This window comes from Oryctolagus cuniculus, chromosome 7 (assembly GCF_051225735.1).
Source record: "Oryctolagus cuniculus isolate XC-2025 breed Fujian yellow rabbit chromosome 7, ASM5122573v1, whole genome shotgun sequence".
NCBI lineage: Eukaryota > Metazoa > Chordata > Mammalia > Lagomorpha > Leporidae > Oryctolagus > Oryctolagus cuniculus.
Window position 1 is genome coordinate 17,183,557 of NC_142873.1, and position 22,093 is coordinate 17,205,649.

General features: G+C 36.4%; 1 pseudogene; it reads left to right on the forward strand.

The window, feature by feature from the left end:
• Positions 1–15,522, forward strand: part of LOC103345830 (sorting nexin-7-like) — a 33,838-nt pseudogene extending 18,316 nt beyond the window's left edge.
• The last annotated feature ends 6,571 nt before the right edge of the window (positions 15,523–22,093 follow it).

Below are 22,093 nucleotides of genomic sequence, written 5' to 3' on the forward strand. Positions count from 1 at the left end.
GCAATTTTTGCCCACATACAGCTCTTTTCCTTCCCTATGGTGAACTCTTCCTCTGTGGCTAAAGTGCAGAGGAGTTAAAGTGCTAATGCCTTTGCTTCCTTGATTTTACTCATTTTCTTTTTTTTAGAGCTAATCATTAAGGAAGATGACTTGCAAAATGAATGGCTGTACAAGGAATATTAAAAACTAACCATGCATGCATATAGAAATGCAGCATCAGAGAAAACCTAAGGCATTACATTTACACCTTAGGTTCATCTTTGGCATAGAGACAGACTACAAATATCAGAAACTAAAATTAAAAAATAGAAATCCCCAGGGAATGATTATATTTCAGAAGTCACCACATTATTTGATTCAGATTTCCAAAAAATCACAAGACATATAAAGAAATGGAAAAATATGCATCATTTACAAGACAAACAAAAATAAAAATAAAAAAGAAGCTTTCTCTCTGTCTCTATCTCTCTCACTGTCCACTCTGCCAGTCAAAAATAAATAAATAAATAAAAAAGAAGCTATCCATGAATAAGACCAATGGCAGACAGTACACAAAGACTTTAAAAATGCTCAAAAAACTCAAGGAAAACAGGAAAAATGTCAAGAATCTAATGTATGAATATGCATGAATAGTATAGAAATATAAATAAAGGTAGAGTCCAAAGGAAGTCATAAAGAATTCTATAGTTCAAAATTACACTAACCATATAACCAAATGGCTAGAAAGATTTAGAGGGTTATTTGAGTAGGCTGAAGAAAACGTCATATAAGTTTAAGACAAAAAGATTGAAATGGTTAATTTGTGGGATGGAGTGAGAGTGAAGAAAGGTTAGAGATCTGAGGACTCTGCCAAGCAGACCCACACATGTATTGAGGGAGAGAACAAGAGAGAGGAGCAGAGAGATTTTTGAAGAAATAATGGACAGAAATTTCCCAGTGAAAGACATGAGTGTCAACACTGGCAAAGCACAACACATTCTAACATGGCTCTTTGGACCACTTGGGGGGTGAACGAGCAGGTCAATGATTCTCTCTCTCTCTTTCTGTCTCTCATTCTGGCTCTATTGCTCTGCCTTTCAAATCAATTAATCAGTCAATCAAAAAATGGCAGAAAAAAGCATAGATTTTTATTGCTTTATTGTGACTAAATGGAAAATATCCTGGGTGAGACTAAACTTACAACTTGGATAAAATCTCTATGATTCACTGTTATTATTAATATTGTTAAAAGCTAAGAGTAGTGAACTCTTTCCCTGCACCCAAAACTGCTATGAGTTTTTCAGACATTAGTTTACTTAACTTTATAACAATAAATAAATAAATCCATATCGACATTTCAATCCAGTTGTTGAAAGACAAAGAAATTATCTTGAAAATAGCAACAGTTTAGTGACATTACAATAAGATTATCAACACATTTCTTATTTGAAGATGAGAATGCAGTGGACTAAGGTTAACAAGTGCTAAAAGAAAAACTTTCAGTCTACAATCTTGTATGTATAAAATTATTATTCAATAATGATGGACAAATTAGCACATTATTAGATAAATCTGTTTTAGGCAGAGGGTGGCACTGCGTCATAATGGGGAATGCCACCACCTGCAGTGCCAGCATTTCATATGGGCACTGGTTCCAGTCTCAGCTGCTCCACTTCCAATCCAGCTCTCTGCTATGGCCTGAGAAAGCAGTAAAAGATGGCCCAAGTCCTTGGGCCCCTGCACCCACATGGGAGACCCAGAAGAAGCTCCTGGCTTCTGGCTTCAGATTGGCACAGCTCGGCCATTGCGGCTATTTGGGGAGTGAACCAGTGGATGGAAGTCCCTGCTCTCTCTTTATCTACCTCTGCTTCTCTGTAGTTGGGCCTGTCTAATAAATTAATAAATCTTAAAAAAATACTTGAGGGAGTATGTCACCACCAATTGTGTGAAATCCTAAAGGGAACCCTGTAGGTAGAAGTGGAGGGATACTGGAAACTCAATGCCATAAGAATAAATAAATATATCAATAGAGAAAAACATATGGGCAGTCATAAAAGCTAGTTTATTATAATAAAGACTCATAACTTAATTTTCTGTCTACATAAAAAGACTAATGCACTAAAATTTATTAACAAATACACAAAATATAATTCTGTTACATCAAAACTTGAAAAGGGTAGGTAGAACTGTAAATGAGGAGAGCTTTAGTGCAGTAATAAAAATAAGTTGGTATAAACTCACATTAGAGTGTTTATAACTTTAAAATGTTAATTGAAATTTTCATAGTAACAACAGAGGAAAAGAATATACATAGAAAGAAATGAGAAAGCTTTTTGAATGTTTTTCTGCAAAAATAAATCAACTAAAAAGAGAGATTAAGAAAAGCTATAGGTTGGGGCAGATGTTGCGACACAACAGGTTAAGCTGCTATTTGTGAGTCCAAGTTCCAGTTACCCTGCTTTTGATCCAGATTTCTGCTGATGTGTTCTCAGAGGCAGTGAATGATGGATGGGGCAAGTGCCTGAGCCCCTGCAGCTCATACAGGAGACCCTGATGGAGTTCCTGGTTCTGGGTTTCAGCCTGCCCAGTTCTGGCTATTGTAGGGATTTGAAGAATGAACCAGTGGATAAACAATCAATCTCTCTCTCACTCTCTCTCTCTCTCTCTCTCTCTCTCTTTCTGTGTGTGTATGTGTTTGACTCTTCCTTTAAAATACATGTCCTCTTTTTATAAACTTTTATTTAATAAATATAAATTTCCAATGTACAACTTTTGGATTACAGTGGCTTTTCCCCCCCATAACCTCCCTCCCACCCACAACCATCCGATCTCCCACTCCCTCTCCCATCCCATTCACATCAATTCATTTTGAATTATCTTTATAACAGAAGATCACTTTAGTATATACTAAGTAAAGATTTCAACAGTTTGCACCCACACAGAAACGCAAAGTGTAAAGTACTGTTTGAGTACTAGTTATAACGTTAATTCACATAGTACAATACATTAAGGACAGAGATCCTACATGGGGAGTAAGTGCACAGTGACTCCTGTTGTTGATTTAACAATTGAGACTCTTGTTGATGGCATCAGTAATCACCCTAGGCTCTTGTCATGAGCTTCCATAGCTATGCAAGCCTCTTGAGTTTGCCAACTCTGATCCTAATTTGACAAGGCCATAGTCAAAGTGGAAGTTCTCTCCTCCCTTCAGAGAAATGTACCTCCTTCTTTGATGGCCCATTCTTTCCGCTGGGATCTCACTCACAGAGATCTTTCATTTAGGTCATTTTTTTTTTTTTGCAACAGTGTCTTGCCTTTCCATGCCTGAAATACTGTCATGGGCTTTTCAGCCAGATCCGAATGCCTTAAGGGCTGATTCTGAGGCCAGAGTGCTGTTTAGGGTGTCGGCCATTTTATGAGTCTACTATGAAAATACACGTCTTCTTAAGTAGCTATGGGAGAATTTTCCATTATAGATTATATTTTCAGCCACAAATTGAGTCTTGATAGATTTTTAAAGTTAATTTCAAATCCTGACTCTACCGCTGTCTTCTCTCCTTCCATGAATAACTTTCTTTAATGTCTAAACATTTGTTTTCCATATGTAAAATGGAGAGAAAAGTCCTATTTATTTATAGAGTTGGTATGAAGTTAAACAAGCTAATATATGTAAAACTCATAGAAGCTTTAAGTGCAGGAAAAGTGCTCACAACTCTTAGCTTCTAATAGTGTAAATAATAACAGTACATAATAGAGATTTTAGCCAAGTACTAGGTTGAAACTCATCCAGTATATTTTCCATTTAGTCACAATAAAACAGTAAAAATCTACACTTTTTTCTGCATTGTTAAGATTGATTAATCAATTTGAAATGCAGAGCAATTGAGACAGACTAAGAGAAAAAGAAAGAAAGAGAGAGAGAGAGAAAGAGAGAGAGAGAGAAAAGATGTGTTCCTTCTGCTGTTTCACTCCTCAAATGGCTGCAATGGCAGGAGCTGTGCTGATCTTAAGCCAGGAACCAGGAGCTTCTTCTGGGTCTCCCATGTATGTGCAGGGGCCCAAGGACTTGGTCCATCTTCCGCTGCTCTCCCAGGCCATAGCAGAGAGCTGAATCAGAAGTGGAGCACCAGAACTCAAACCAGGACCCACATGGAATACTGGCAGCACTAACAGTGGCTTCACCCTAGGCTACACAGCAGCACCAGACCCTTCTTTGCTTATTTTAAAAATAAACCTCTTAATGGAACAGAAACATATCTTGCCACACTAAAAAGACGGAGGAAGAAATGGCCAACTAGTAGCATGTTAGTCTATAATTCAATATATGAAATGCATCCCCACTCTAATTGGGTTTCTCTGCATGATTCCTGATTCCTTGGACCAAAATATAATCCGAGGTAAGAAATATCTAAAGAAAAATTTATCTAGGAAATTGTATACATTGCTCTTTGCACTAAGAATCTACATTTTCTTTAATTTCAGTTCTTAATCTCATCAAAGCAATACATGCATATGATCAATAACTCAAAATATTCACCAAGACATCATTTATTAATTGGGTTATTGTCTCTTTGTAACACTATTTTCACAAAGTTACTGCTTCAAACAAGGCACTTAATTACCGCAGGCTTTCTGTGGATCAGGAGTCAGGTTGCAGCTTCCCTGGATGTTCTGCTTCAGTGTCGTACAAGGCTGGTGTGAAATTTTTCTCAGGTTCTAGTCTCCTCTGATGACTTCACCAAGGAATGACCCTCTTCTGATCTCATTTATTATTGACCACATTTACTTTCTCATAGACTTTTGGACTAATGGCCATGTCTTACTAGCCTTGCTGGGATGGTCTCATCTTCTTGTCTCTGGAGTGCATGCTCCCATGTAGACAGATTTAATATAAAGTAACATTAACATTCCATCACCTTTGCTTTATTGGTTGTAAGCCTGCCTCAAATCCTGCCCACACTCAGGGGAGATCACTCAAAGCTGTGAATGCAAGGAGATATACCCCCCTGTAGTATTTCCCCCACACATAGTTTAAAATCAGCCCTCAAATCCCCGTATCAATCTAGTTTTGATATCTGTGAACCAATAACTTCCTGCTCTTTTATCTGTTCCTGATATTTTTCAGAAAAGTTTACTTCCATATATTTAAGGAATAGGTCCATAAGACTTAATTCTTAAAACTATCAATTTTAGAAAAATTTTAATCACCTGCAACAGAATACAAGCTTTTATCCATGTGATATATCGTACTGCAACACCAATCCATTACACACATTCACATTCAGAAACACTTATGTAGTATGTGAATATAGAATCTATAGATTTAAATAGCTACTTTATTGTCCTGTTTATTATTTTTCATTATATTATAGTTTGTTGTTTTATATAGAATATCATTCATTGTTTACAAAAAGAATTCATAAATTTCTTTCCATCTCTAATGTATAGCATCCAATTATCTATCATTTTGGAGCAACTGACTTTCAATGAATTTGTTAATTGACTTGTTTTTCATTTTGTTAGTCTCTTATATACTTAATCAAAATTCAATCACAAATACTCTCTTCATGCAGTTATCTAAATCTCCTTTTACTGCATTGAAATATAAAAGGTATATCTCAATGTCAGGTTCTTGGAGTACTTAGTATCATCTAAAATTGTCTTCGGAGGAATATAATTTATTTTTGTTCCACAATTGTCATCCAAGAGTTTTCTTTAACTTTTATTCCAGAGAAGTTTTTGACATCTCTCTTGAAACTCTGGTTCCTATGACCTCCTGTTTATACCTTAATTTTGTTAGAGCTTTATTGAGAAAGGATTCATTAAAGTAAAACTTATGAGATCCCATATGCTTTCTATCCTAACTAAATGGTAATATGGCTGAACACAGAATTCTAGGTTAACAGTCACCTTCTAATTTTTTCAAACATTGCTCCATTATTTCACTGATTTTATTGCTACCTTTTACAAGCTAAACAACTTTTTGGTCCCTAATCATTTCAAGTATCCTTTCTTATTTGGTACTTTAGTGTTTTTTAGCTTAAAATTCTGAAAATTTTTGATGATACACATTGGGATAGTTCGATTTTAATAACTGTTTCTGGTACTTCACTGAGTGCTTTCAAACTGGAAATACACACTTCGCAATTCCATGAGATATACTGAAGTATTTGTTCAATGATTTTCATTTTTTTGTTTTATTTTTTCCTTTTCTGATTTCTAGTATCTTATTGCTATACTCCACACCCAAATTCCAATGGTTAAAATATTTTCCTCTAATTTTCCACATGTATCAATGAGTGATTTAAGGGAGATTTTCTCAGGTTTATTTATTTATTTATTTTTGACAGGCAGAGTGGACAGTCAGAGAGAGAAAGAAGAAAGGTCTTCCTTTTCCACTGGTTCACCCTCCAATGGCTGCTGTGGCTGGCGCACCACGCTGATCTGAAGCCAGGAGCCAGGTTCTTCTCCTGGTCTCCCATGCGGGTGCAGGGCCCAAGGACTTGGGCCATCCTCTACTGCACTCCTGGGCCACAGCAGAGAGCTGGCCTGGAAGAGGAGCAAACAGGACAGAATCTGGCACCCTGACCGGGACTAGAACCCAGAGTGCCCTGCCGCAGGTGGAGGATTAGCCTATTGAGCTGCAGCACAGTCCCAGTTTAATTTGTAATTCTATAGTGATTCCAAATTTTGTTAATAAGATTTTGAAGACTGAAATTGCTTTAGGAGTTTATATTTATTTCCTTTTTTCATGTATATACTTTGTATCAGTTCTAAGTTATTAATGATACTGGGGCTGGTATTGTGGCTCAGTAGGTTAACCCTCCACTTGCAGCACTGGCATCCCATAAAGGTGCCAGTTCTAGTCTCAGCTGCTCCACTTCCAATCCACCTCTGCTGTGGCCTGGGAAGGCAGTAGAAGATGACCCAAGTGCTTGGCCCCCTCAGCTTCTTGGGAGATGTGGAGGAAGCTCCTGGCTCCTGGCTTCCGATCAGCCCAGCTCCGGCTGTTGAAGTCATTTGGAGAATCTCTCCCTCTCACTGTCTGTGTCACTCTCAAATAAATAAATGAAATCTTCAAAAAATGATTCTAAGGATAAATATTTCCATTCTCCCTCAGGAATTTTATTCCCCAACTAGGCGTCTATTTTCCAGTAAGCTTTTGGTTATGATCTTTTACACTTAGAAGTTTTACTCAGTCTCTGGCTATTTTTGGATATCATCTCACATTAAGGAGGGTAACACTAAAAGCTGAATGGAAACTACACAGAGAGGATTGTTTTACTGACTGTGAATTTCACTGTGGGATGAACTGATTGGAACTTTTCTGATGAGAACCACTGATGACATTATCTTTGAATCTTTATCCTTTGATCGGTCCAAATCCCTAGATACAAATTTTCTAGACTCTTCACAAATAGTATTAGTCAACTGACTCAGACCAAAAGCAGAAAGAACCAAGGAGGTCTCATTATTTAAGAAATTCAATTTCTCTGCTAGCACCGCGGCTCACTAGGCTAATTCTCCACCTGCTGCACCAGTACTCCAGGTTCTAGTCCCAGTTGGGGCACTGTTCCTGTCTCAGTTGCTCTTCTTCCAGTCCAGATCTCTGCTGTGGCCCGGGATGGCAGTGGAGGATGGCCCAAGTGCTTGGGCTCCTGCACCCGCATGGGAGACCAGGAAAAGCACCTGGCTCCTGGCTTCAGATCAGTGCAATGAGCCAGCCGTAGTGGCCATTGGGGGGGGTGGTGAACCAACGGAAGGAAGACCTTTCTCTCTGTCTCTCTCTCTCACTGTCTAACTCTGCCTATCCCCCCCCCCAAAAAAAATTCAATTTCTCTTCACTTCTCTGTTTTACTGTAGGGACATGAATACTATCTCTAGGAAAGGGTATCTTCTAAGGTATCTCTAGGAAAGAAAATGTTTTGTTTTTCCACCTATACAGGATAAATTTCTAGTCTCTATAGTCTTTTGGTGAATGTTTATGTATGTATTTGGGGGGAAGTGCAGTTGTCTCACTCTCCAAAGAAGGACAAGGATTCTTGAGGAAGTTCAAGGATGATTCTGACAGTGTTAAAAAACTTTCTACTGACTCCCCTATTTGGATGGTTCATTTTGCTGTGGGATTCAGTTTTGCCCATGAATGGGATAATGTACAACGTTTCTGGTCTGCTGATTCAGAGATGCCTGTTGGCTGTTGTGCTTTATGGTTTCCAGACTGTGCTCCCTATCCCTTTCCTCCGTTTCACTTGATTATTTTGTGTAGAAATTAAAATGCTGTGTTATCCTTACAGTGGAAAGTCAGAACTGGAATAAAAGGAGTATATTTAACTTTTTTATTAAATTGCATTAATTTAAGAGAGAGTGAGAGAGAGACCTTCCATTTGCTGGTTTACTTCCCAAAGGCTTGCAAGACCTGGGGCTGGATCAGTCCAAAGCCAAGACCCTGGAAATCAGTCTGGGCTTCCACATGGGTGGTAGGAACCCAAGTACTTGAGCCATCATCATTTGCTACCTCTTAGAGTTCTTATTTTCAGGAAACTGAAATTGGAGGCAGAGGCAGGACTTGAACCCAGGCACTCTGATATGGAAACAGAGGACCCAAGCCACATCTTAAACACTGTTTCAAATGCTCCCCTTTAAATGGTATACATTTACACTGCCACCTTTCATCTGAATTTTGGGGAATCTTTTTATCCAGTAAAGAGACTATTGTTTTTTTCAGCAAAATAATTGGAAAAAAAATGATGTGGTGTACAACAACAGGTAATCATGAAAATAATTTGCACAATGATAGCTGTAATTGTGTTTTGCAGCTACTGTAAGAAATCACCACCAATCAAGGGGCTGAAAAGAACAAAAACTGCTTCCCTCGCTGTGCTGGAGGTCAGGATCTCAATACTGAGGTCTTGGGACAGATGAATCTGCGAAGCTCTGGGAAAGCATCTATTCCATGCCACTCTCCTAGACCCTGAGGGCTATGAGCTAGCCATGGGATTTCTCGGTTTGCAGCTATACCACTGCGATCTCTTTCTCCATTTTCAAAGCAGCTTCTCTTTTCCTCTGTGCTTTACCTGATCTATCGGCCCCCAGTCATTTTTTTCCAAATAAAGTGACATTCACAGAATCCAAGTATTTGTATTTGGAGATAAATATAAACACCCCCATCTAATAATCTAAACATTTGATTCAATAGATTATGATAGCACTATTTTTAAAATATAAATTAGGTGTTTTTTCCCCTCAAATTTAAGCCTCTTTCCAAGTGAAGAACATAAAGTTGGGCATTTAAAAAAAAACTATGTTTAGTATGTCATTTAGTATGCACATGTAATGTACAATTTGTCTAGTGCTTTCAAATTTTGATTTTATACTAACAGATATAAAAAGAATAGATGAACAAACTAAGCTACAAAACTGAATTTCCTACTCACTAATGCAGAACAAAATAAGAGTGTTACTAGACCAAGCATCTCGGGACAGATGATATTCATTGTGTGTGCAGTGTGGCAACACAGAATATGAAGTATGAACTGACATAGTGCTGTACTTATCAGAAATGGTTCACAGAACACATACTGCTAAGACTTGACCTATCTAAAATAAGTAAAAATGCACTCATTCAAAAAGGCAAAAACAAGCTCAAGTTCTATGTGATTTGTTGATTCAATAACTTAAATTCCTCTAATGCTATTAGAAGATAATTGGGATTGATCAGTGACTGTGGAAGTTTGTTTCTTTTTAGAAATATGAAATAATCTGCAGTGAGACATTGAGTAAAACTTGAGACTGTAGATACCTAGACAGGCTTATGAAGAAAGAATAATAAAAATGATATGATTTTTTAGTAATCTAACAGAAATATTGTTAGTCCGTGTTTTAAACTGAGCTCTCAAAGATCTTTTACATATTTTGGAATTACCAATTTTTAATATTATGCAATTTTTAGATTTTTTACATGAGAAAATAATTTTTAAAGTAAGACATAAACTTGAGTATATATGTGACAAACTTAAAGTGCTAATATTTATGGCAGCTAAGATTTGCTGATTCAAAAACTAATTACAATTCTAATTAAATTTATTACAATATTATTCTAGGAGCAAAATTTATTTTCTTATAATACTGACATATTGATGGCTGACTGTTGGCTTAATTACGGCTAAGCTATTATTAGAACATCAACTCCGCATTGTCTTTCTAGATAACTTGACTTGTCCAGATTTCTATAGTTTGTCAATTCAACTGGTTAAAGTCTGCTACCAGCGAATAAGATTGCTGAATGGATAATCTAAGTCAGCCATGAAAAAGAAACTCATTGTGCTATTAACATAGGTCTTTCCCTTTTATAATGACTAAGCCAGCTTTGTTAGGGATTTATCCAAAAGCTATCAAGAGAAAACTACTAAAATGATAACTTAAATAAATTAAAGGTTATTTTTCACTTACATTTAAAAAGTTAACATTTAGTCAGCCTAGAGACTGCCTACTGGCATCTTTCTTCTTTGTGGCACTTTTGTTATAAAGACTTATTTATTTGAAAGTCAGAGTTACATAGAGAGAGAAGGAGAGGCAGAGAGAGAGAGGTCTTCCATCCGCTGGTTCACTCCCCAGTTGGCTGCAATGGCTGGAGCTGCGCCAATCCAAAGTCAGGAGCCAGGAGCTTCCTCTGGGTCTTCCACGCAGGTGCAGGGGCCCAAGGACTTGGGCCATTTTCTACTGCTTTCCCAGGCCACAGCAGAGAGCTGGATCGGAAGTGGAGGAGCTGGGTCTTTAACTGACGCCCATATGGGATGCCAGCACTGCAGGCAGTGGCTTTCCCCACTATTCCAGTGTGCCGGACCCTCTATCTGTTCTTAGAGGTTTCACTTATTTGGTCATATTTTAGAAAGCACAGTGGTGCAGGATCAAGCAGAAACAGTCCATGAAACCCCCTGGTGTGTTTTCCTATATACTGTCTTTCCTAGAAGTGCTACACTCTGTTAGCTAAGGAGATACCACACCTTGCCACACAGCTAGCCCTTGAGCAAGGAAGTCTCTGTGTGTAGCAGAGTGAACAGTGGCTCCCTGTAGACATATGTCTTAATCTCAAGAATTTTAATTTATTACCTAATCTGACAAAAGATTCTTTGCAGATGAAATTGTTAAAATCTTGAGATAAGGAGATTAACCTGGACTACTGGGATAACTACAAATCAATCACAAATCCTTACAAGTCAAGAATCCTACCCCTGTGGGTCAGAGATCTGCCCATGAAAAGCAAGTACAAGTTACGTGACTTAAGAAGGAATTAACTTGCAATAGTTTTAAAGATAGAGAAAGTGATCATGAGGCGAAGAATGTGACAGGCATATAGAAGCTGCAATGGTTAAAGAAATGTGAGTTCTCTGAGAGCCTGAAGAAAGAATCCAGGGTGCTGGTGCTTTTGAGATTAGGCTGTTGAACCTGTACCAGTATTCTGACCTACACTGTGGTAAGATAATGTATGCTGACTTTAAGCCACTAAGTTTCTGGTAGATTGCTATAACACAGAAAAGAGATACACTGAGAAATATTTTTAAACATTTATTTGTGCAAAAGGAAGAGTGAAAGAGGAATGGGAAGAGAGAGAGAGAGAGAGAGAGAGAGAGAGAGAGAGAGAGAGAGAAAATCTCCCATCCTCTGATTCACTTATCAAAGGGCTGCAGAAGCCAGGGCTAGGCCAGGCAGAAGCCAAGAGCCAGGAAATTCATGCAGGTCTCCCCATGGGTAGAAGAATACCAGGTACTTTGGCAGCCATGTGCCTTTCCAGGCACAACTGGCAAGGAGTTGTATTGGAAGTGGAGAAGCCAAGACAAACTAGCACTCTAATATGGGATGCTGGCATCACAAGTTGTGGTATAACCCAAAGGCCACAAAAGTAGCTACATGAATTCTGTTTTTAAATGTGGAGAATCAGTGTTCTTAAGTATTTAGTCAAAGAAGACGCCGAGAATGAGTATTAGGTAGCAATATTCTATTTGTATCAATCTCCCCTCAACCTATTTTTCTCCACCTGCCTCCACTGAAAACCAATTAATTAGAATGAACTATTATCCCAATCAGTTTGGAATGCAATTAATCTAATAGTTTAAAAGTTCAACTCTAGATAATATAAGAAGTATTATTAAATGTTTTAAGAATAACTTCTAAGTATGCATTTCTTAATGCTCTGAAGAAGTGAAATTCTTCATTAAAATTACTAAGAGACAAATGTGGTTTCAGATTCTTACAACTAACACTCTCTTCCCTGGGACCTTAAATATCTCACTTCTAGCATTTTTGAGGTCTCAGCTTAAATAATTCCTTTTCCAAGAAACTTCCCTTGAACCATCCTGTATGCTATAAGCATTACCTCTGTTTCCATTTCTCTCTCTACTGTACCACTAAATATATTTCCCATTATTGAGGTTAACTTATTTATTAAGCATTTTACTTGAATATTTTCCTATCATCCCTATAAGAATATGACTCTATCCAGCTGTATTTATTATTTATCTTGTACACTCCTGACCATTAAATATTAGAAGAGTGTCTGACACATATCATGGATTCAGTAAGATTTCTCTGAAGTAGTAAGAGCCCAGAGTGCTTTGGCCTCAATGAATGAATGAATTTTTATTAGTTAAAGAACACTAAACCATATACTTGAAGAAGCTGTATTAGAAACTGAAAAATATATAAGGACTATTACAGGAATATAAGCTGAAATTATCAGAAATTTTAAGCAACATTGACAATGTTGTAGTTCGCATTGCATCTAAAAGTTGACAAGAACATATTGGGTTAAGTCCTTTTTAGGAAAAGCAAAATTACATGAAAAAGAAAGCATCTTGCAATAGACTAAAGGAGTACTCCTTTAGTGTTAGAGCTTATTTGGATCATATGGGGTTTTTAAAAATGAATATTCCTGATTCCTAAACATAGGGGTTTTAAGAAACCAGACCCCACTGAAAACCTGAACATGAAAAATGTAATAAGTAACTAAAAATGCAATAGGTCTACTAAATATTTTGTGGTTTATTCTTAAATAGAAGAATTAAATGTGTAAATATTTCAAATGAGCATTGTTGAAAAATGAAGTAAGGAAGTTACTGAGCATTGAGCAAAGAGGGCAGAATTTAGACACTTTTCTTAAGTAAAATCAATGGGACTGATGACCAGTTTGGATGGAGAGAAAGGTACAGTATTCAGGTTGCTGTCATTTTCCTCTGAGAACAGTCATTATTGTTACCTGTGAGGCAAAGGAGTCTCAGACGTGCAAAGGAGTCTCAGACGTGCACAGGAAGAGAAAAGCCCAATCATCTCAGAATCCCAACTGATCCCAAACCTTGGCTAACCAATGTGTTAAATGAAGAGGAGTAGATCATAGCAGTGCCAGAAACACTGCCCAACAGAGCTCAGACCTAATTGCAGAATCACAAACAAGTAAAGTGTTTCTTGAGTCAACCACTGAATTTGGGGGTGTTTTTAAATCCATCGCCATGCCAAAATCCAAGGGCGAAAGAAAGTGTCTTGAAAATAAGAGCATGTTACAAAAACAGAGTCAAAGCCAGAGACACAGATTTTGGATACACAAACATGCAGAGAAAAGCTAACGCCATTTTAGAGAATAAAATGATCCATGGTATGATCCAGAAAAGAAAAATTTTAATGGCAGAATGATATGTGTACCCAATCTTTATGATCTAAGCAAACAAAAAAGATTCACCATAATGCAGAACAGTCAATAGTTGAGTCATGGAAGCCCAGATGAAAATTTTTGTGTTGAGTGTGAAGTAGTGACTTCCTAAGTATTATTAAGTGTTAGAGAGAAATCAAATATAATTTTGGTCGTAAGTCTACTAATTTTGCAATGAAGAGATCATCAGTGTCTTCCATAGTAGTAATTTCATTCAAGTGTTATGGTTGAGAAGAAAATGAAAAGAAGTAGAAATAAACTATGTGTGTGTCTTTGTGTAGGTAGATGTGGGTTGCATAGGGAGTTGGTCATATTTCAGTCTGACACTAAATAAATAGATGAAAAAATAAGTAGATTGGATACCCAGGAAATGGGAGGACCAAATGATAACTTTATAATTGTGGTCATATAGTCATTGAAATTTCCCCTTCCCTTCTTGGAGGGGAAAAAGGAGGAACCACACATTTCTTTCTGGGAGAGAAAGGAAAGATTTTAGAAGTGATGATTAATATACACTACTTTAAGATAAATTTTAAAAATATGGGTTTCTGGTAAATATAAAAAGATAAGCTCTATGCTTTTATTTTAAACTAGAGAGAAAACCAGGCTTTGATTTTTTTACTCAGTTCAGTCCTACACAAAGTAAAGTAATTTTGTGTAGTTTTTAATGACAGAGAGGAAAACCATATGATTGATAAAATCATTTGATACCATGTGTCCTTTTGATCCAAAACAGGGTACTTAGTTCTTTTGTATTACTTTATACACAAATATTTATTCACAAATATAAATATATATAAAACAGGGATGGAGGGCTTACCGGGGCTGCTCCTTGGGGCAGCAATAGGGAGAGCCCCTTCCTGGGCAGCAACAGCTCCTCTGCCCTACTGCAGGATGAGGTGCAGGATCTAGACAAGGACAAGTACGATTTGGAGGTGTTCAGTAAGAATATACTCAACTTCTTCAGAAGCTCTGACCAGAGTGTTTTTCTAGCTTCTTCTGCATCCAGGTAGTCAACACTGAATCCACAATTGATGTTGTGTTGAATAGGATGCCTCAGTGAGGGACATGAATTCCTTCAGCCCTGTGATGCCAACATCCCCTTTATCAATGATAAACCAAATCAGGTTTGAAGCTGAGCCAGATTTAAAGGATCTCTTCCTGACTGTCAATGAACCTGAACGCCACACTACAATTGAAACTTTCATCACTTATAGAATCATTAGTAAGATGTCTCATGGGGAATTTGACTCCAGTGAATCTGAAGTTCAGAGATGTTATCAAGATTTTCTTTGGTTGAAGGGAAAACTCGAGGAAGCACACCCCGCTCTGATTATTCCAGAAATACCTGAAAATTTATAGTGAAAGGAATGGTGGAGTGCTTTAATGATGACTTCACTGAGACACGAAGGAAGCCATTAGATAGATTGTTTAACCAAATTGCTGATCACTCAACTTTAACATTTAATGAAGACTTGATTGATTTTTTTTTTTTTTTTACTGCACAAGCATGGGGACTGTCTTCTCACAGGAAGCAAGGGCCCAGATTGCTCAGCAGGATGGGGCAAGGGACAGAGCAGTGGTGCCCTCCGTGAGAGGAGCTAGAAACCGCCCTGAGGAGTTCATGGAAATGAGTAACTTTATTGAAACGTTTAGCCAGCAAATAAACTTAGTAGATAAAATATCTCAAAGAATTTACAAGGAAGAAAGGGAATCTGTTGATGAAAGACTGTGGCCCCATTCATGTTCTGTGGTCAGCGTCAGAAGAGGATTTGGTTAACACCAGAAAAGGTGTTGCCAGCTGCATCAACAAAACAGCATGGTACTGGTACAGAATCAGATGAATAGACCAATGGAACAGAATAGAAACACCAGAAATCAATCCAAACATCTGCAGCCAACTTATATTTGATCAACTTATATTTGCTCCAATTCCTGGAGCAAGGACAATCTATTCAACAAATGGTGCTGGGAAAACTGGATTCCCACATGCAGAAGCATGAAGTAAGACCCCTACCTTACACCTTGCACAAAAATCCACTCAACATGGATTAAAGATCTAAATCTACAATCCGACACCATCAAATTTTTAGAGAACATCGGAGAAACCCTGCAAGATATAGGCACAGGCAAAGACTTCATGGAAAAGACCCTGGAGGCACAGGCAGTCAAAGCCAAAATTAACAATTGGGATTACATCAAATTTAGAAGTTTCTGTACAGCAAAAGAAACAGTCAGGAAAGTGAAGAGGCAACCAACAGAATTGGAAAAATATTTGTAAACTATGCAACAGATAACAGTTTAGTAACCAGAATCTACAAAGATCAAGAAACTGGTCACCACTGACTCCCATGCTCTGGATGATAGCAGTTGAGTGAAGAATTTCTGTCAATGTGTTTTGATATCTTTCTCTTACCACATATGCACTGGGACTCTGTGGTCATGAAACTTTGGCTGACCTATTTTGCCACTTCCTAAAATACTTCTCCATTCCAACATAAACTTCACAGTAAAATGTTAAATACAATACATCTTTTGCTCTAATTTAAGACATTCTCAGGGTTTGGTGTTTGTTCCATATTTTATATGCAACACCTATTCTCCTTCAATATGCAAAGGTAAATGAGTTGCAAAGCATTTTACATACTTTTAGAATGCATCTTTATTTTAGAGGGAAAAAAAGTCTCTTTGGAAAAGCTAAGAGGTAAAAACCACATTATTTGACTGCTTTTCAACAGAGTAAACACATAAACAGCCTGTTGAAATGCAGATCCCTTAGCAAGGGAATGATGTTTCTTTTCTTAGGAGCTTAGCTGGAGTCTTATTGATCTACTTTATAAGACAAGTTCCCATTGGAGTTAGACTGATTTGTTCATTTTTATTTGATTGATACTTAAGGTTTTGAAAACATGAAAATGTACGTCTAAAATATGTTCTTTAAAATTTAATAAGAAAAAGCTGAGTAGATTCAGGCCAGGAGCATAAGCTTTTCAAAAAATAATTCCGAAAAGAAATTATTTAAAAGCTAAATGGGGCAGCTTGGAGTTAGATTTCCTGTACCAACTCATATCAAAACATGTGCACCTTAGATCTTTCACCAAAGGATATTGTTTATTCTGTCCAATCTAGCTGTCCCCAAGATGTGCAACATAGACATTTTGACAACTGAACAAATTTATTTAGTAAAGCAGCTGAAGGAAACACTCAAGGAACACATTGAAACTGATTCTAAATGCCATTTAGAGGTGGCATGAATGATGCTGCTTTGGAAAGACACTTATTTCTTAATCAGCCCCGTGAAACATTTGTGCTATTAGAAGTCAACTATATATAGCAAGCATGATTGATATTTTATTCAGAGGAAAATATCTCTGAGATCACCACAGAGCTAGTTTATCCATAACTATAATGAAACAGGTCTTGTTGCTATGTTGTTTTAATATTAAATTAAATAGACACTGTAATAGCATGGGGTTCACAGGCCATATGTCAGCAAACAAGCAAATTGAAGAAATGCTTCACATAGTCACCACATTAGGAACAAACAGAAACACACCAAGAAAAAAAGAATGTAGCTCTTGCAAAGGAGATTTACTAAAAGAGACATAAGAGTAGCAAAGATGAAGCTTTTCTGCAAATAAAGTAATTTATTATGTTATTCATCAAGTATCTATTAAAAACCGCAAATTTGGTAGATATTTTGCCAATTGCATTAGATGCTTATTAAAAACCCAGTGATTCTTCTTACTTGTCAAAACATCAACAAGTTAGTACAATGTTATTTACTGAAATCTGTGTTAACATGATGACAGTGGACCTAATTCATATTTCATATGAGGGCCTTTATATACTTTTAGGGTTCAAAATCACTTATTTGGGTCATAGGATTTGTTGGCATCTAAAAAGGCATTTAACATCTGCAAAATATCTTTATGAAGGGTGGGCGCTGTGGCACAGTGGGTTAAAGACCTGGTCTGAAATGCAGGCATCCCATATGGACGTTGGTTCGAGACCCAGCTGCTCCTCTTCTGATCCAGCTCTCTGCTATGGCCTGGGAAAGCAGTAGAAGATGGCCCAAGTCCTTGGGCCCCTGCACCTACATGGGAGACCCAGAAGAAGCTCCTGGCTCCTGACTTTGGATCGGCACTGCTCTGGCCATTGCGGCCATCTAGGGAGTGAACCAGCGGATAGAAGACCTTTCTCTCTGTCTCTACCTCTCTCTGTAACTCTGTCTTTCAAATAAATAAATAAATCTTAAAAAAAATTATGAAATTGAAAATAAAAATATATAACAAAGGCTTAATTAGAATACTCAAACACATTATCATAATATAATCAATGGTAATTCAATTTTTATTTAATTATAGAAATATGTAGGCACACATTTGTCCCAGTAGTTAAAACATTATCATCCCATATCAGAGTGCCTAGGTTCAAGACCCTGCCAGTTCCAAATGGCCCATGAATGGAAGATTCTCTTTCTCTCTCTCTCTTTCTCTCTGGCCTTCTCCTTTCAGATAAATAAAAATAAATTTAACTAAATTATAGAAATAATAGCCAAATAAAATAAAAAGCAATATCACAAAGATAAAATTATCTGTAAAAATTATTTTGAATGCTCATTTTAACATGTAATAAAGAATTTCAGAAATAAATGTCAAGACCTTATCAAGATTTTACCATAGTAAATATATTGTCATCAAATGTCCCACAAAAGTTCTATTTAGATATACTAGATTTTGTCAGTTAAAAAACACTACACTCTTCTTATAAAAATGTTATCTATATTTTAATTACAGAAAGGAAGCTAGTATATGTGGAGCTGACCAACCTATGCTATATATTATGTCTAAGAGGAAAAGAATTTTTATTGCAGATATTGTCATTTCTGGAAGGTACAACTATGCACTAGTGTTTATTACTAGTGGTATTTTGAGACAGATGTGTTTTGTCTTTCATTTGACTTCTGTGCCCAAGAAAAAGTTACCTCTGCCTTTATACAGCTTACTATCTAGTGGCAAAGGGGATATTAATATAATTATCAATGCAATAAATTTATTTAAATGCTAAACAATTTAGGTGATTAAAATTCCTTGAATATAATTTGTATGTGTGAAACATACAAACCCTCATCAGAAAAGATATTCAGACTGTAAATAAGCATGCAAAGTGGTGTTCTACATTATGTCATCAGGGAAATGCAAATTAAAACAACGATGTAGTAACACTAAATACCTATTGGCACAGCCAAAATCCAGAATATGGACAACATCAAATCCGATGAGAATGTGGAACAAAAGTGACTGTAATACATTTACGGTGGGGATACAAAATGGTGTAGCCACATTGACAGATAGTTTGGTTGGTTCTTATAAAACAGCACACATCTCACCATATGAACCAATTCTGTTATTCTTGGTGCTATAGATGTTGGAAACATATGTCTGCACTAAAGCAAGAATATGGATATGTATAGCAGTTTTATTCATAATTGCTAAAATTTGGAAGCAACCTAAGTGTCCTTGAATAGATGAGCGGATAAATATACTGTGGTAATCCAGTTGGAAGAATATTATTAAGCACTGGAAATATGAACTCTCAAGCCTAAAATGACATGAAGGAAATTTCACGACTACATTCTTCATGATGCAAACTGTGTAACTCTGGAAAAGGCGGAAGTGTGATTGTCAGGGTCCCGATTAAGGTCCAGGAGGATGAAAAGGAAAAGCCCATGGGGACACTTCAAACTGAAGCTTCTCTGTATGCTCTATAATAGTGAATATATTGCAGGATTCATAAAATGGACACTAAATGTGAACCCTTATATGAACCATAGAGTTAATAATGATGTGTCAGTGTAGGTTCATCAGTTGTAACAAAGGCACAGCTCCAGTAAGAGGAATTATCATGGGTAGGCTACACACAGGAAGGGCTAGAGGGCATATAAGGAATCTCTGTACAGCTCATTCAATTTTCCATTAACCTAAAACTGCTCTAAGAAAATAAAATGTATGATAAACTGGACAAAGCACACAAAAACACACACTCACACACAAAATTATCATCAAGACAAGGAGACCAGAGATGGTACGTCTTTTCTTTACTTCTTGAATCCTCTCTATTTTTATTTAAGTTTGCATTTTTAAGTTCACTTGAGAAATTTTGATTCATCTCATAGAAATAAAAATGGATTCATCATGCAGCAGATACTTATTGAGCAGCTGCTTATGGCAGATACTGTATATGGACTCATACCCAAAATGAAGATTTTAATATACAGAAATAAGATACAGCCAGACATGGAAAGAGAGAAGGAGAACGCATTTCATGTGAAGAATTGAAAATATTTAATATTCCAGAGATAAAAGAGAGTATAATGAACTTAGATTATTTTTTGATGATTAAATTTCCAGTTTAAGAAGTGGACTATATAGAGGCGCTGATCACCCAGGAGCAGTACAGCAATTCTGGATATATATGGCTTTCCTTGTCTGCATTTCTTTCTTTTTTCTGTTTTATTGACATGATCTTAATGTCTCTTGGGTAAATACAAAGCTGGAAACTCAGTTCAAAAACTTGTACTTTGCACTACTGCTCTTAACTTCAAGGTAGAGCACCTGATGTAATTCCTGCCAATGAGGCCTGGTGAAGCTCAATTCTTGGTTGGTAGTGTTTGTATGAATCTGTATGTGTGTCTGCATTATGTGAAACTATTTGCATCATTTTGCTTTTCCTACTGGCTATTTCTAAAGAGTCTGAATGTAGCCGCAGGCCACTAAGAGATATGTTACCCCAATAATGGAAAACTCACCTGCAAATAAAACAAACATAAACACATGGCCAGATGGAAAGAGAAAGATTGAGATTTATTGATCCTATTTATGCTCCATAAGAAATTGTGTAAGTCTAAAGTTGTTCTTTAAATGAACATTGAAGCTATTTGTAACAAAATGTCTTTCATTTTAATTAATTAATTTATTTATGTTTTGAAGCCTTTTTCAATTTATCACTTTCATATAAAAGAGTTCAGACTAATCAACATTGAAGCCAATATTATTTATGTAATTTTCAACTTTGCATTGATGGGAATACAGACATGTATTTTCTGCAAATAAATATTAGGCACTGTTTGGGTTAAAAAAGAAAAAAAAATAGGTGGGAATTTGTGAACCAGACCAATTAGTATATAAGAAATAATAGCTAAATATTACTACCTGTTGTTCAGTTGTAGAATTTCATCTTACTGATTTCACCATTATGCCATTCTATAAGAGTTTATATTATAATTAGTATAAGGACCTTTGTACCGAATGAGAGAATTTTTTCTTACCTCCTACATTTATATTCTACATAAGGCTAATATTGATTTCTTCAAAGCAAGGCTAATATAGTCGGTGTTATATATAGACTCTTGTGTTGAAAAATAATTGGCTGTCATTTTAATTACAGTTAACATCATTGACATTTTTTTAACACAGCTTATATCCCTTTAGTAGTGTTTTAGCAGAGAAACAGTAAGCTTCTGAAATCATACAGTTTAGAAAGTTTTATAAAATTCTTACAGTCTTATAAAGCTGTTTGAAGCTAATCTGAAAATTACCAAGTGTTTTTGAGATAATTATAGCCTGCAATATGGTAATACAAATGAAGATGAATACAGTATTCAATAGAAATGAAAACACAAATAGTAGTATGATTGATTGATGACTGTGAATTCTTGCAGTGGCCTTAAATAGGAATCACTTAATTTTCTCTACAGTTTGAAGCATCATAGTCATTGAGAGGAAGACGGCAATGTCAGATCAGAATCAAACTCATGTCAGAGGTTAATTTATACATAAATCCAAACAAAGATGAACAATTCTCTCAGTGTGAAATTTTTAAAATGCCTCAGGTTGTTAGGATGAGGAATGCTGAAATGTAGTTTGAAGATTCATTTAGATATAATGTTCAATGTTCTCTTTCCCTTCATTTTTGCTTTATGGTCAGTCAGAATTTAAACACAGCAGGCACAGACTAAATGAGTAGTGTGGTTTCCAAAAGCACCTATGAGAAGAAGATATATAAAATGGTCTAAATTAAAGACAGTGGCAATGACAATGAAAACAAAGAAAACTTGGGAGATTGTTAAGTAATCTCTGATATCAATGAAAAATCTTTGTGTTTCACTGTAGAAAAATATTACCTGGATTCTTAAAAAAGAAATTACAGTGATAACATAGGGAACTCTAAATTCCCTTAATCTTTGCTCTTTGAAAAATGTTCTTTAGAACAAAGATAGACTAAAACAGATATCTGAAATTCCTGAAATTACAGGCAGTTTTCTTCTCTAGAATAAAGCTGAATAGTCTTCATAGATACTCAAAGGAGTTTTTGACCACAAGATCACTAAAATTAAGTTCTGTAGAGATTACT